The following is a 15745-nucleotide window of genomic DNA, read 5'->3' on the forward strand; positions in this document are numbered from 1 at the left end:
CGCGCACATATAGATTATTGCTTTGACGTAATGTCAGCGAAATGTTAGCAATCAAGCGATCTAATATATCTTTATTTCCACTTGTTATTTTGAAGACTGTCATGCAGTATAGTGAAATAAACTATATAAAACCTACAAGTAGAATACAATGTGATACAAACAATGCAAAAACCCCACAAAACATACTTATGTAAAAACAGTACTTTAGTTTACAGATATGAGTACGTAGAATGAAATCACAGTATGACAATAATTAATCCGTGCTCTAAAAAAGGGAGTTTTAATGCATTTGCGTTAAATGTCATCTTAGCCTGTGCAATCCGCACAGGCTAATCAGGGACGACATTTTATGCCTGAACCGGATTTTTGCTAAGAAGAGACTTTCTTCAAACAAAAAATACCATAAAAGTGGAGAGCGTTGTCCCTAATTAGCCATTGCTGACTGCACAGGCTAATCTGGGACGACACTTTACGCACATGCATTAGACTCTCTTTCCACAGAGCACGGCACATATCTTTCTTATCTTCAGTGACCTATTAACGGAAACATTTGGATATTTAATATATCAATATTGAATCCACCTTTGGGTTAAAATAGTTTTATTTCTTTTTGTGGATATGATTAAACAATAGTTCGTGTACCCATGATGAGACATATGGACTATTCATGATCAACCATGAACTATATATCTTGTCTAAAGACATCTTAATACATGTATATATTTGCCAGTTATTAACACGTTTAGAATTTTTCATCCTTTTATTGTACCTTTCGCGTCATGCGAAAATTTGTTTTACGTCGTATGATGTCATTGTAACTCCATGCCAGGTTTTGCAATCGCAGCTACACTACACTATTGTACCTATATTTGCAAGTTATTAACACGTCAAGATTTTTTCATCCTTTATTGTACCTTTCGAAAATTTGTTTTACGTCATATGATGTCATTGTAACTCCATGCCAGGTTTTGCAATCGCAGCTATGTACACTGCAATGAAGTCAGTCAATGCGTCACGTCTCATAAGAGTACGGGGTAGCTCCTGTCCAAACTGCACAGATGTATATGGTATAAAACCCATTTTCAAACGATTTTTTAAATAAAAGTTTGATACCTTTATTATAAACACATACACCAATTTTATTGGAAAACTAAAGTGGTTTGATATAAAATCCGAAGAAAAATAAGGATTTTAAATGTCAAGCCTTAGGAATAACTTGAACCTTTACTCATTTGTTTATTGTATTCACAAGTTTAGCGGAAATGATGTTTAGCTATGCTACTTTTGCTTTCGCCGAGGCAATTAGGTTTTAAACTCGATTAATTATCAAGGTTAGGTTTACGAAATATGACATTGCAACTGTTCAATAATGTGCATATTTAATAAGACTAGTTTAATTCGAATCCAAGCAAAAATTTTATTACATTTCTCATATCTCAGCAACCAGACATGTGGACATTAATCATAAATACATCTTTTTAATAAATACACGCTTTATAATTAACTATGTGTACTAATTATTTTCGACCATTATCAACAATCCTTACACTTATAAAAACTAATGTTACAATCTGATTCTGAAAAGCAAAAGATTCAGAAAGAAACTGAGTGAAAAAGTAAAATAGATAATCCTTTATCACAATAACAACCAGAGCTTGATGGATATATTCGATCTGGATTTTTGGAAGAAACGAATCTAGCCTAAAGTAAATTGGTGTTTTTACAGGATGTCAATCAAGTTGATTGGTAAATTCTTTTGAGCCAGAGGAAAGGATTTCGCAATCCAAGGACGATGTGTTAAAGCGAACATAATTGCAGAAGAACAAATTGACGCAAATACAATCGATACAGCGTATGTTTACAATTTTATTTACATAGGTTGAAGAAAAATATGATGGGAAAACTGGTCATTGCCCTATCGCTTTGTAATCTGAAGATTGAGGCTCAAAATAAATTAATGTCGCGCCATTTTTTTTATTCGTGTCGAGCCATTTAAGTTACAAATCGATGGGGGAGTAACATGTTGTATCGGTTTATCATAGCTCTCAGTCCCTACTATTAAAGGAATAATAAAGTGCAATCGCCATGACTTTTTTGCGGGAATGAATATGCTTTCTGAATTTTAACGTGTTAATCATGACGTAATGGGCACATTCGCTTCATAATTGTAGAAACCTTTTTAGCTAATTGTGTCGGGTTTTATTATTGCAATCGAAACCCTGGGACCAAAAACAAAAGTTCGAGCCATCCAGAATTCGAGCCCACCGATTTCTAATATACTTTTGGTTACTTAAATGAATCTGCAATAGACTTGCATCTCCAGTTAGAGTATTCATACTGCCTAAACTCCGTACTACATCGTTCTATTTTCTGCTTTTGAATTAATAAGAACGAAATAAATACTTCATATTTTCAACAGTTAAAATCAATTGGATGCCATACGATACATGTATTTTTCATATCAGAGACGTAGATAACTACGTGACATCAATTATCGCGTTATTTTAATCGATTAACATCTGTTTGCGACCGAAGCGAGTTCGAGTTAAACGAATAAAAAAACGTGTACAAATTGTGACCGCGACGGTGTGCACTGTTCGAGCCATCCGATAATGAGACCCTCACAAAATCGAGCCATCCGGCAAAAATGTATATGAATATATAACAAGATATGTATTGATGCAAAGCATCAAAGGGCGTCGGGAATTTCAGTGTATAAGGCAGTCAATGAAGTTACATGGAACGAGTTGTTTTTACTGTAAATATTAATATATTGACCGATTATTTTAAACAAAATAGAACAAGATACTGGTATAACCATTATCTATAAGTGTGTGTTATAACACCCAAATAACCATTATCTATGATGTTGTGTTATAACCCCCAAATAACCATTATCTATGATTTTGTGTTGTAACCCCCAATATTTCATAGTTCATTTTATTTACATTGGTTTCCTTTTTTTGGTTTCCTTTTCCGTGTGCAGTTTTCATAAATGGAACAGAACTGTGTAGGTTTTAAAACATCTGCTTCATCTTGTAAGCGTAATTTCATTTTTTTCTCAACTTAAAGGGGAGATGATTCTGAACTTATTATTACGTTGCTCATTTACGATAGGGGTTGAGTACTCATTGATATGAAAACACTGTAAAAGTTTTAAGGTTCATGTAAAGTCCCAAAATGACCCCATATAGATGAAATTTTAAAATATAAAAATGATCAGTTATACCCAAAATAAGTTAATGAAATTTACATATGGTTGCAATAATCACATTTTTATTCCATATATGTACACAATTAAAAAAAAAAACACTCACAAATGGTAGTAATACTGTAATTATTATCAAAAAATATTGCAAGGTATGGCAAATTCTCAATTTCATTAAAAAAACACAAATGCACCAAATAAAAACACCAACAGTATATGCAAGTTATATGTAAGGTACTCCGAGCATTGAATTGCGTCAATACAGCCCCACAAAGACACTATGCGTATTTCAAAATGAGTCGCTATTTATAGATTTTGGAAAAATACTAACTTTCTGCGCGCATAGTATGCGATCAATAAGAGTTATGATCTTATAAAATAAAATTAATGAAAATATATCATTTTCATAATATCTCCATAACAATGACACTTACTTGAAACGCACTATTTGAAAAGAATCTTGATATAATTGACTCTCCTCCCGATTTAATTTCATCGGTCGTCCATCTTGGTCAGAAATGTGTATTGATTCGTATTTGCGAATTTGTTAAATATTGCTTATATTAAATATTTACTTTATAACATAACTTGAAATTACCTCATAAACAAATTATACAAATTTTAGAACAAACGGATCGTGAGTAATTTATCAATGATCGATTTTGAAACGAAATATTTTTCGAATATACTTCCGGCAAATAATGGCTTCCTGAACAAGTAAACATGACAAGACAATAACAGATGCACTTTTTCATCGATGGCAAGGTTTTTATAGAAATGTAAGTGTTCAGTTGGTTTAATATGTGCGTGTGCCCAACATTTGTATAATTCATTTTTCCGATCCCACAAATATTATGCCTAGATCGTTAATTGAAATATTGTTATGTCGACTTCCTTGAAACCGGATGTTTTATGCCCCACATGTTTAACTAACGTGTATGGAGTTCGAGATGTGACATAAACATGTTGTAATTTGTTTTAAGGTAGCCAATTAGTCGTCTTTCCGAGTCCTTTATATTTCAAATGAACAATCAAAGTGTTTTCCCTTTTGGTAATATAGTTTATTTTTTGTAATTGTGTCATTTTGTGACTATAATGAGTACTGTATTGCGAGTAAATAAGTAATTTTGAAAATGAAGGTTCACTGGTAAGTCCACCATACTTAAAGTAGTTCCCAATTATTGTGTTAACTTTTGACATTTTTTTTATGTGTTTCTTTTCCTTATTTTAGGATTGTTGGTGTGTGTTGTGTGGACTTTTCATTTGTAGTACCTAACATTAAGTGTATACAATATTTTGACCAAAGGAATTTGTTCAATTTAACTCCGTTTGTTATTTTGATAATTTCATGCATGCGCTGTATATTTCTTCAAAAGCAACATTTTGCATCATATTTTTTTTATTAGCATTTTCTTATATGTTCTACAAGTGTTTACGAGGCTATTGACTTATAAATTGAATTTATTGCCATAATATTTATTGAAGTATTTCTATGTGAAGAATACGCCTTTTTACACTTTACATGAACCTTAATGTGTTTACGAACCCCACCCCACCGTCTCACGCATATATTTCATGGTCATAATAAAAACAAAAAATGGTTACAATAAAACAGCATATTCATTTTAACTAAAATGTCTACATCAAAACAAAAAGTTAACATAGAATACAAACAAAATAATTTGATTCTACTGGGGCTCGAACCTTGGGCCTCTCACATGTGAATCGAGCGTGTAACCACTACACTGCGGAACCGCTTGAAAAATCACATTCTAACTATATAGTATTGTATATATCAGAGTTTATTTACAGGTCCTACCGGCCTCTTCACGAGGTCTTTGAGGTCCGACCTGCGACACATTCTAACTAAGATATTAATAAGCTATTAATAGTCGGTTTAAATGTAAACCCGGAAGTTTAAACGCTGAAAAGTGAGCGGGGTTAAAGGTCCATACCAAAGGGTCCATACCACTGGCAAGATACGGGTCAGGCCTGCGACCTTCTATATGTGGTTCTTAAAAAAAACTGTAGGAGGACTTGATAGTAATGTGACTGGGGTGCTGCGATAGTGCTCCTCATTGATAAACGGCTGCTTCCTTTATAAAGACTCATTATTTATTACAATTAATAATACGTGTCGCGCTTCGCGCTCTATAGCGCCTTTATTAGTAACTAGGTGGTTGCTAGGATTGTGGAACAAAGAAGGTTTTAATGTGTTTACGAACCCCACCCCCACCATCTCACAAATATAGTTTATGGGCATAATAAAAACAAAAAATGGTTACAATAAAACAGCATATTTATTTAAACTAAAATGTCTACATCAAAACAAAAAGTTAACATAGAACACAAATAAAATAATTTCATTCTACTTGGACTCGAACCTTGGACCTCTCACATGTGAAACGAGCGTGTAACCACTACACTACGGAACCGCTTAAACAATCACTTTCTAACTTAGATATTAAGGTAGCGGGAGCTTAATGGGTACTTTCCCAGAAACACTCTTTGCTATTATTTCCACATAGTATATTGTATATCACAACTAATTGCAAAATTTTAAAACTTTTTACCAGTCGGTTTACTTTTAATACTTGGTTGAATACACCTACCCGTTGACTCGGTTGGGCGTTTTCTATGGATTTACCCTATATCCAAAATATATAGTTTTTTTGCAATGGGACATACATATATTTTGACAATTAACTATATAAACGTAACAAGAGAACCGCATAACGGGTGCCACGCTCGGCTGCGAAAGCTTGTCAGAATTTTTTTTTAGAGATCACAGTGACCTTGACCTTTAACCTAGTGACCCAAAATGGGTGTGGCGTGTAGAACTCATCAAGGTGCATATACATATGACGTTTCAAAGTTGTAGGTGGAAGTACTGTGCTGTTAGAGGCAAAGTTAAAGTTTTATATTAGAGGTCACAGTGACATTGACCTTTGACCTAGTGACCAAAAATGGATGTGGCGTGTAGAACTCATCAAGGTGCATGTACATATGAAGTTTCAAAGTTGTAGGTGGAAGCACTATGATGTTAGAGGCAAAGTTAACGTTTTATATTAGAGGTCACAGTGACCTTGATTTTTTACCTAGTGACCCAAAAATGAGAGTAGCGTGTAAAACTCATCAAGGTGCATGTACATATGAAGTTTCAAAGTTTTAGGTGGAAACACTGTGATGTTGGAGGCAAAGTTAAAGTTTTATATTAGAGGTCACAGTGACCATGACCTTAGACCTAGTGACCCAAAATGGGTGTGGCGTGTAGAACTCATCAAGGTGCATATACATATGACGTTTCAAAGTTGTAGGTGGAAGTACTGTGATGTTAGAGGCAAAGTTAAAGTTTTATATTAGAGATCACAGTGACCTTGATCTTTGACCTAGTGACCAAAAAATGGGTGTGGTGTGTAGAACTCATCAAGGTGCATGTACATATTAAGTTTCAAAGTTGTGGTTCGAAGCCCTATGATGTTAGAGGCAAAGTTAACGTTTTATATTAGAGGTCACAGTGACCATGACCTTTGACCTAGTGACCCAAAAATGGGAGTGGCGTGTAAAACTCATCAAGGTGCATGTACATATGAAGTTTCAAAGTTGTAGGTGGAAACACTGTGATGTTAGAGGCAAAGTTAAAGTTTTATATTTGAGGTAACAGTGACCTTGACCTTTGACCTAGTGACCCAGAAATTAGTGTGGTGTGTAGAACTCATCCAGGTACATGTACATATGAAGTTTCAAAGTTTTAGGTGGAAGCACTATGATGTTAGAGGCAAAGTTAAAGTTTTATATTAGAGGTCACAGTGACCTTGATCTTTGACCTAGTGACCCAAAAATGGGTGTGGCGTGTAGAACTCGTCAAGGTGCATGTACATGTGAAGTTTCAAAGTTGTAGGTGGAAGCACTTTAATTTTAGAGCCTATGTAAAGGTTTTAGCACGACGGCGGACGTCGGACGGCGGACGACGAAGAGTCTATGACAATACCTCGGAGTTTTCTCCGAAACAGCCGAGCTAATAATACATTCTGAAGGTCACCTAAAGTCAAAAGGCAACATATAAATACTGGCGCAGTTCACCATAAAATGTCAAAGTTGTCCCAATATAACGATGTATAAGTTATCATGCTTCTTTAAACATGTAGCACAATAATATACAACTTATATTTTAATAAAAACAGCCAGATTAATGACAACTAGATGTACATAATTTAGTATCAGTATAAAGCCATTGCGTGAGTTTGACTGGCCGCGTGTCATTTGAAAGCCATATTATCTCGTTCCGTCACTTTTCGTCACTGGAAAACTGACCGATTTTAGGGACCACTTGCGAAATGTTATAATTATAATAATTCAGATAAAATATTTTTTGCGTTTGTGACTTTTGGTAGTCCCTCATTGTTTTTAGCAATGAAAGTATCCCTAAAGTCATTCTCTGCGGAACTAGAAAATATGACTTCCAAATGACACAAGGCCAGTCCATATCCCGCAATGTTTTCAGCTGTTGGTCGCTTTAGAGTTCCTCTATGCAACAGCACGTCTAACAATCTAATGTTCTTTGCCTTTAAGGCTTTTCATGACTTAGACAAACTGAATTGTGGATTGCAGTAACAGTAAAGATGTGGGCCATATAGTTAGTAATTTTACATGTTTTAAGCAAAGATCACAGTGCTTCAACATCATCAGGAGCACTGTGGGCGTTGTAGGTTGCCTGGAGAACACGTTCACTAGATCTTCCTGTTTGTGTGACTGTCCAGGATACGATTTTTGAAAACCGGCAAAGAGTCAACAAAACTGCTTACACAATTACAAAACGTTTCAAAACAGTGTGTGTTCAACAATGCACTAACCAAAATCGGAAAATCAAACCTGCGCCCATTATGAGCAACACAAATGGCTCTGGGAAACTTTGCAAGCCACATCAAACAATCATGTAGAGAAGTTTTAATTGATACACTATCAACACTTCCACCATTTACACGCATTATGCCATGATCATCAACAGAGATGCTAATCACTTTCTGAGCTTCGGAAGAAATTGACACGGTTATCTTCACATATGTTGATAACTTAAAACCCGTCTTCAAATGCACAGCAGCAATATCTGAGTAATATAAGGCATTACTGTACCTCGAACTGAAATACAAAATTAAATTCACACAATGCTTATTTCATGAATTTTATAATTTCCCTTTAAGTTTCATTCTGACGCCTTATATGATCGTTGGTTATGAGAAAAATCAATTTTCAGCACAACAAGCACATTACATATTGACAAGTCGTTGAACTCAAATTATCGCTTGTGAAAAGAATTCACCATTTATATGAATAGCTCAGAATTTGTATATACCCATGCACCTTCATAAGATTTATTACTAAAAGTAATGAATGTATTTTTAAAAATTGTAATATTTGGAATAGCTTTTTATATTTATAATAACAATCACAAATATTTTTAATAATGTGCCAGCCCTGGGGTTCTAACCAAAAATTAAAAAAAAATGTAATTTTACCAAACTATGAACACAGTGCCTTTAATAAAACAATTATTATTAATATGTTTCATGTTCATCTGGAATAGGATATAAGAAGTCAGTTGATGAGAACAAATACTAAAATTTGGCTCCAGAATATTCAATAACATTGTATTAAACGTTAGTTTTTACACTTACTTCATTTCTTTCTCATAAGCATCAACGGCAGCCTTGTTAGACGACGCAGTTGAGATTTTCTTGATGGCCTCCCCAGCACGAGCCTCCATCTTCTTAAGATTTCTATTTGCAATAAGCGTTATGTTTAGAGTGGTTATGAAGTTATTTACCTTCACCGGCCTGCCCAAACTGACTTTCATTGCTGAAAAGAGAATTGAAAATGATAAGAACATGAAAACGAAATAAGGCCGTAGTTACTTAATAACGACGTCACAATGTATTTTCATAGAATCCATACGTATCATCATGACATTATTAAATAACATGAATGAGCAATCAATTGGATTAAACAACACAAATGCGATACTAAATTTGAAAACTGAATATGATGGACACCGGAATGTTTCCTTATATATTACACGATAAACAAATAATCACTGGGAATGACACTTGGAATTTTAAGGGGTCTGAAAATGTGTAAGAAGTCCAAAGATCAATGGCAATTGTACAATGATTAAACATTGATAGAAATGCCAGGTTGAAAAATGAAGACATGCATACCTGTTCCAAGCTTGGTATTTACGTCAAAGCATGGCATTCCCCTGACTTGAGATGGTGCTGCTTTCCAACACGGTTGACTTTCTAAAGTCAGGGTTTTCACAAACAACGTACAAATAACCACTGAGGCCATTTTGTAGTTCGCCAACAATGTTCTATATTGTCAAAGGAATGCGACACAGATGACAAAACTGACCATACTGTAATTTGTTTAGCAAAACATCCAACTCAACGAGTCAATCAATCTTCTTCCATCAACCCACCCACTTCTGCTAACTCTTTTCACGCCATTTAGCAAATGCGAAAAACTTGTACGTGAGTCATTTTCACACAAATCGCCATCGCAAAGCTCGGTAAATGAATAATTGTTATGGATCACAACGTTGTCGATCGGTATTTGCTTCTTTTTCGACTTTGCAAATCGCTCGCTTTTATTTCGCACTTTCATTTTGCTAAGAAAATGTCAACAACCGTGACGTCATGAACACAAATATTTTATGAAACGAATTAATTTAACTTATATTTGTATTGTATAGTTATTAAATCTTAAAGAGATAAGCAAATTTAACTCTTAAATAAAAAAAATACAAATTTATTTCGTGTATTTAGTATAATTTCCGGACTTTACCGTAGATATCGCTTATAGCCGAAACGCTTTCCGAATTCGGCGATATCGACCGACTTTACCCGATCTCACTAGACACCTACTGCCTTAATAAGTGACTGTAGTGTAACGGTTATCGTTAAAGCAAAAAACTCACCACTATGCAAGATATTATTAAAACAAAAATATATACATTGATCCGTAAAATAACTTCTCCTCCCATAAGCGAAAAAAAAACGCATCACATACTAGCCGCCGCTCTCCAGTGCGACGCCAACAATAAAAAATCGGTCGAGGCAACCGGAAGTTGCGCCATTGGATTTCGCCTGTATTATGCGCTTTGCATTGGTTTCAAATTGTTGTCTTGCATAATGAAATTTATTCCTCTCGTAATGGAAAACTTTAGAGTTGATTCCGAGTAGTATGTCATAGCTTCAAAGACTAACTTATATAGACGCCTGTTAAGCAGATATAAACACTCGGGTATGAATCATTAGGTCGATAACATACAGAAGCTAGATAAAAATATATATATATACGGCACATTTGCATCAGGTCGATTGCAACGTAGTCGTTTGATAAAATATAATATGAATACGAATGCCGGACAAAACCCCTCCCGAACAAAAACCCTCATGTCAGTTTTATAGGGGCCGGACATAAACCATCCCATGAAAAACGGGACCGGACAAAACGTCTGAGAAAACATCATTTTTATACGTTTAAATTTGATAAATACAGTATTTCTTAATTGCTCTATTATATGGAATATAGGAATACGGACAAAACCCCTCCCGGACAAAAACCCTCCCATGAAAAAACGGGGGCGGACAAAAGCCCTACCGTGAAATCTGAGCCACGAATTCAATTTTTCGGATTAATGAAAGCAACATTGTGTGGAGCAATTACATTTGTCGGTGTTAAATTGCTTTTAATTGATTCTGTGATTAAACTAATTTAAAACTTGAAGTAGTTGCACAGTTTGATATTTTGAGTATTTCTTTCGGATTAATGAATGCAACACTGTTTGAAACAATTACATTTGTCAGTGTTTAATAGCTTTCACGGGAATGCTTTTGTCCGCCCCCCGTTTTTTCATGGGATGGTTTTTGTCCGCCCCCGTTTTTTCATGGGAGGGTTTTTGTCCGGGAGGGGTTTTGTCCGTATTCCTATATTCCATATAATAGAGCAATTAAGAAATACTGTATTTATCAAATTTAAACGTATAAAAGTGATGTTTTCTCAGAATTGTATCAAACCAATATTATTTCAATCACACCAATTCCAAATTACCATAAGATAACAGCTAAACAATTATCGAGTATGTAAAAAATCGGACAGGCATGTTCATGTCAATACGTAATTAATGTCTTTTAAAATATTTAAAAGGAAAAGCCTACTGCATGTTATACCTTAATTACATGGCTTTTATATGGCTGATCTTTATTCGATTAATAATTATTCATTCACAGTTCCCATTCAGGATATATAAATAACTAAAAAACATTACTAACAGCGTTGGAATTGGGTGTCCGCATTTAGTTAGCAATTTATATATAATCAATACACCGACATTTATTCGTAATGGCAGTATTGCTCATTCATTGCCTAGATAACTGGATGATACATTGACAAGCTGTGACCTATGCGATTCACAGTCATCGATTACGATGAGCAATCTCTGTTAGAAACTGGTTCTGTCCAGACAATTTTACACGGTACTTCACTTCATTCTACTTGTCATCGATTCAAAGGAACTAACCAAATCTATTTCTTAAGACTGAAATATGCGTGTGTTTTTTTTATTCAAATATATTTTACATATCGCCTGTCTAGACCATGCGCAATAAAGGCGTTAGCTGGACTTAGTTATAAATCATAGTCACAGAGTATAATTAACACTTAACTTAAGCTACGAAAAATCACAGTCACAAAGTATGGTTAAAACTAAACATAAACTACCAGAAATCATAGTCAAAACGTATGATTAAAACTTAACATAAACTACAAAACATTAAAGTCACAACGTATGATTAAAACTAAATTGAAGCTACAAAAATCATAGTCACAAAGTATGTTTACAACTAAACTTAAGCTACAAAAATTCACAGTCACAACGTATGGTTAAAACTTAACCTAAACTATAAAAAAATCATAATCACGACGTATGATAAAAACTTAACATAAACTACAAAAAATCATAGTCACAACGAATGATTATCAAAGCGCTTAAGGCATTGCAGTTCTTCGCTTTTGCATAATCTTAGACGCAACCCAGTTTTCAAAATTATGTTATATAGCTTTTTATATCGCAAGTTTGAAATGAGCACAACCCATTCAAATTTATATGTGCACTGTTTATCCTCATATTTATGTTATAGAGATAACTTAGAAAAAATAACACAATATGTCTCTTTTTTCCCAATCGGTTGCTGCACTGGCAACAATCTTTAGAATTTTGGTTGCCTTGCTAAAGAATAACACGCCTAGAATCATGTAGGACTACATGCTGTGTTATGGGTTCTAATATTTTCTTTAAATTAAAGAGCAACACTTTGGCCGACATGACATACTTTTAACGCCTCATGTCTTGTTGTGAGCCGGAATTGAATCATTGCCGGGGCCTAATTGATCCACAGTCGCTAATTTGAATTTTATGTTTAATTGGATTGAGTTGTTCAAGCTTTGAAAAGTTGCCCTGCAATTTAGCCCAACTGTAACAAACTTGTGAAATTAAGTTTCCTGGGCTTAAATCTATTGGCCACAGGCTAACAGGCAACCACTAACCTGAAGTTATTCATGATCTGACAGTGTATTGAACTCATTCAATTTGCAAGTCTGAAGACATTAAAGGGACCTTTTCACGTTTTGGTAAATTGGCAAAATTAAACGATTTAATAATTTGGAGAGTTTTGTTGTGGTCGTTATAATTTTCATACCATAAGGATTGCTTGTATTAAGTATAAAATACATCTCTCATTGTATGAGCACGGATGGATCAGTGGTTCGAGCACAGTTTGGGGTAACTATTTTTTGTTTCTTAAATTTTAATCTTTTTTTTTTAAATTTAGCTTTTAAGAGATAAAATGTTTAGATTTGTCAATATTAATCATTTAATGACAAACTGTGAAAAGGTCCCTTTTAGATGTTTACTAAAAATGCCACAAGGTAATCATTTAGAACTCATTGATTGTTCATTTGATTTAAAAGTAAGTTGCCTTGTCAGCGAGGTTACTTTGAAGCTATTATCACTGTTATCCTTTTTTCAAATCATGAATAGAAAAGATAATTTAAGCTTCATTTTTGAAAAAAACTGGGCTTAATGCATATGCATCAATTGTCATCCCAGTACCAGAGGCTCTCTTTAAACGAAAAACACAATAAAATCAGAAAGTGCCCTCCTTGACCAGCTTGTGTGCATTGCACAGGCTAATCAGTTTGCACAGGCCATCTTGGAGACTACTTATTTGACATGCATTAAGCCCCGTTTTCCCTGAAAGCAACCAATATGTACAGATTTCAATGACAAACTGGCCAATGTCGTCCCACAAGCTGTTAAACACTATGAATTACATACGCACACTGCTGTCTGCAGTGTTCCAGTGGTAGAGTGTAAACAGGCAGATGTGGTTATCGTTCCTAGCGTAGCTAGGAGCAGACCGACTTGCAACGCACACTCATAACCTTAGTCCTTCGCAAGCGAAGAACTAAAAACTAAACATAAACTTCCCAAAATCATAGTTACAACGTATGATTAAAACAAAACATAAACTACAAAGCAGGCCGAAATCCAATCACCAATTTGAATATTCAATACGTAATTCGTAATTCACTCTTTGCGATGAATGGCGTATATGTGAATGAAAACGTAAACCTGAAATAACGTCATTCTTTAGAATGATGTTGGTATTAGTTTAAGTATTCCGTGTAAAGTAAACGTTAACGACAATCTTAAGTTTAGAGACCTATCATAAATGTTATATTCTGCTCATGACTGTAGTGCAAAAATAGCAACATAACGATATTGTTCTGACAGCATGATTTTCCTTTATCAGCACCAGTCATCGGGCTGGGTTCGTTTTGTTTGTGCTTTTGCTTCACAGCGGAGGCAGTGCGGATTCAGCAATATGCACAGATATTCGTGGAACGAGTGACGTTGTATTTCTTTTTACATCCTCCATGTCTATGAATGAAAAATAGTTAAAGGGTGCAGCAAGCCTCGTATAGATGTGAATCGAGTGCTGTCATAAACGAATAACGCGTTCTCTATTAGTGTATTCCAACAAGTCACGCGATGCCAATACCATTCTTAAATAGATCAGAGCCCGTATTCACTAACCCCAATAAAAATATAATTACAATCCGTAAATATATCTCATAGATTGCGTATAGACAGGCTAAGTTGGTGCTTAAATGAATGACATAATGTACCAGTGACTTTTTGCTTGATATTTTACTCTTATTGTCGGTTGTAATGCTGTTGTTTTTTGTGATCTTTTATGTTTTCATTATATTGATGTAAAACAAAATCCGCATATTACTTCATTAAACTGAATCCCATAAAAACATTGAAGGTCAAAATGTATACTCCTTTTTGCATTTATGTGTGTTGATATGCCTCATTTGTATTGCGTTTTTTTATGGTTCACCATACGTATTTCCGTAAACTGTTAATAAATAAATCAAAGGCGCGTGAGTCACTTTATTTTTCGAATCCAGTCACTGAACCATGCTCATATGATTTGTCCTACATTCGTGTAATGAATGTACGATCGAACTTAATATCTAAATACATGTATGTCATACCAACGAACATGGCATTCATTTTGCTATTGTTTAGTGTGTATGGTTGCTATGGTTATAATATGTTTTATAATCACAATGTAAACTAATTGTTTTGATAACCGATTGTGTAACAACCAACAATTCGCGGTTTATTATCCTAATTTGCAACTGGAAACGTTTTCATGAACTAATAATTGAAAGCAGATAGAGAAGGTGTACGTGATGTACATTCCATTAAACAAGCAACTCATTATCAACACAAAAAAGCGACCCATTTAAAAAAAGTAGGATCAAATTTTCCCAGTATTATCAGAGGTCCTCGAAGAAATCTGAACGTAAATTGCCTTTCTGTGAAATTTCTCTGCGAAATCTTATGTTTTCAACGCGCAAATGATATAATATTACGCATGCGATTGAAATTCTTCGTGTATAGATTTTTTTTTAAACAAACAATTTATGATTTTATGGGGAAAATCCCTTTGGAGAGAAATAAATACGGGTCTAGATAATATGATATGATGCTTAAAGCGTACAAGCAAGTTATTACTATTAATTTGATTACAATGCAAGAAAATAACTGATTGTACGTTAAGTAATACGTTGGATATATAGCTTTAAAGAAATGGTCATGTTGTTGGTTACGTTAAATTCGACGCGCATTTCATCGACCGTCAACACAATTAGTCAACCTTATTTCTCATATTGCATTTAAATCGTGAATTACGTTGATTATTACAAAATCGCGTAAATTAAAAAAAAATCGTCAATAGAATATTTTGTAGCACTCTGGATCAGCAGACGATTTATTCTATTTATTGCGGAGGTGTCCGGAGTTAACCGTTGAATCACGATTGATTATGTAGATCATGTTAAACACCTTAACAATCGTGAGCAGAGTATTTGTTCGAGGTAGCTGTTCAGTGGATCGAGCAAAAC

At 34.5% G+C, this 15745-nt stretch overlaps 1 protein-coding gene across 3 annotated transcripts in view; it reads right to left on the bottom strand.

Annotated features, from left to right (window-relative positions):
* The window catches only part of LOC127844792 (cyclic nucleotide-gated cation channel beta-1-like), a 225973-nt gene that overhangs the window by 158373 nt on the left and 51855 nt on the right, over window positions 1-15745 (bottom strand). The window lies entirely within an intron of this gene.

Source organism: Dreissena polymorpha, chromosome 9 (assembly GCF_020536995.1).
Source record: "Dreissena polymorpha isolate Duluth1 chromosome 9, UMN_Dpol_1.0, whole genome shotgun sequence".
Taxonomy (NCBI): Eukaryota; Metazoa; Mollusca; class Bivalvia; order Myida; family Dreissenidae; genus Dreissena; species Dreissena polymorpha.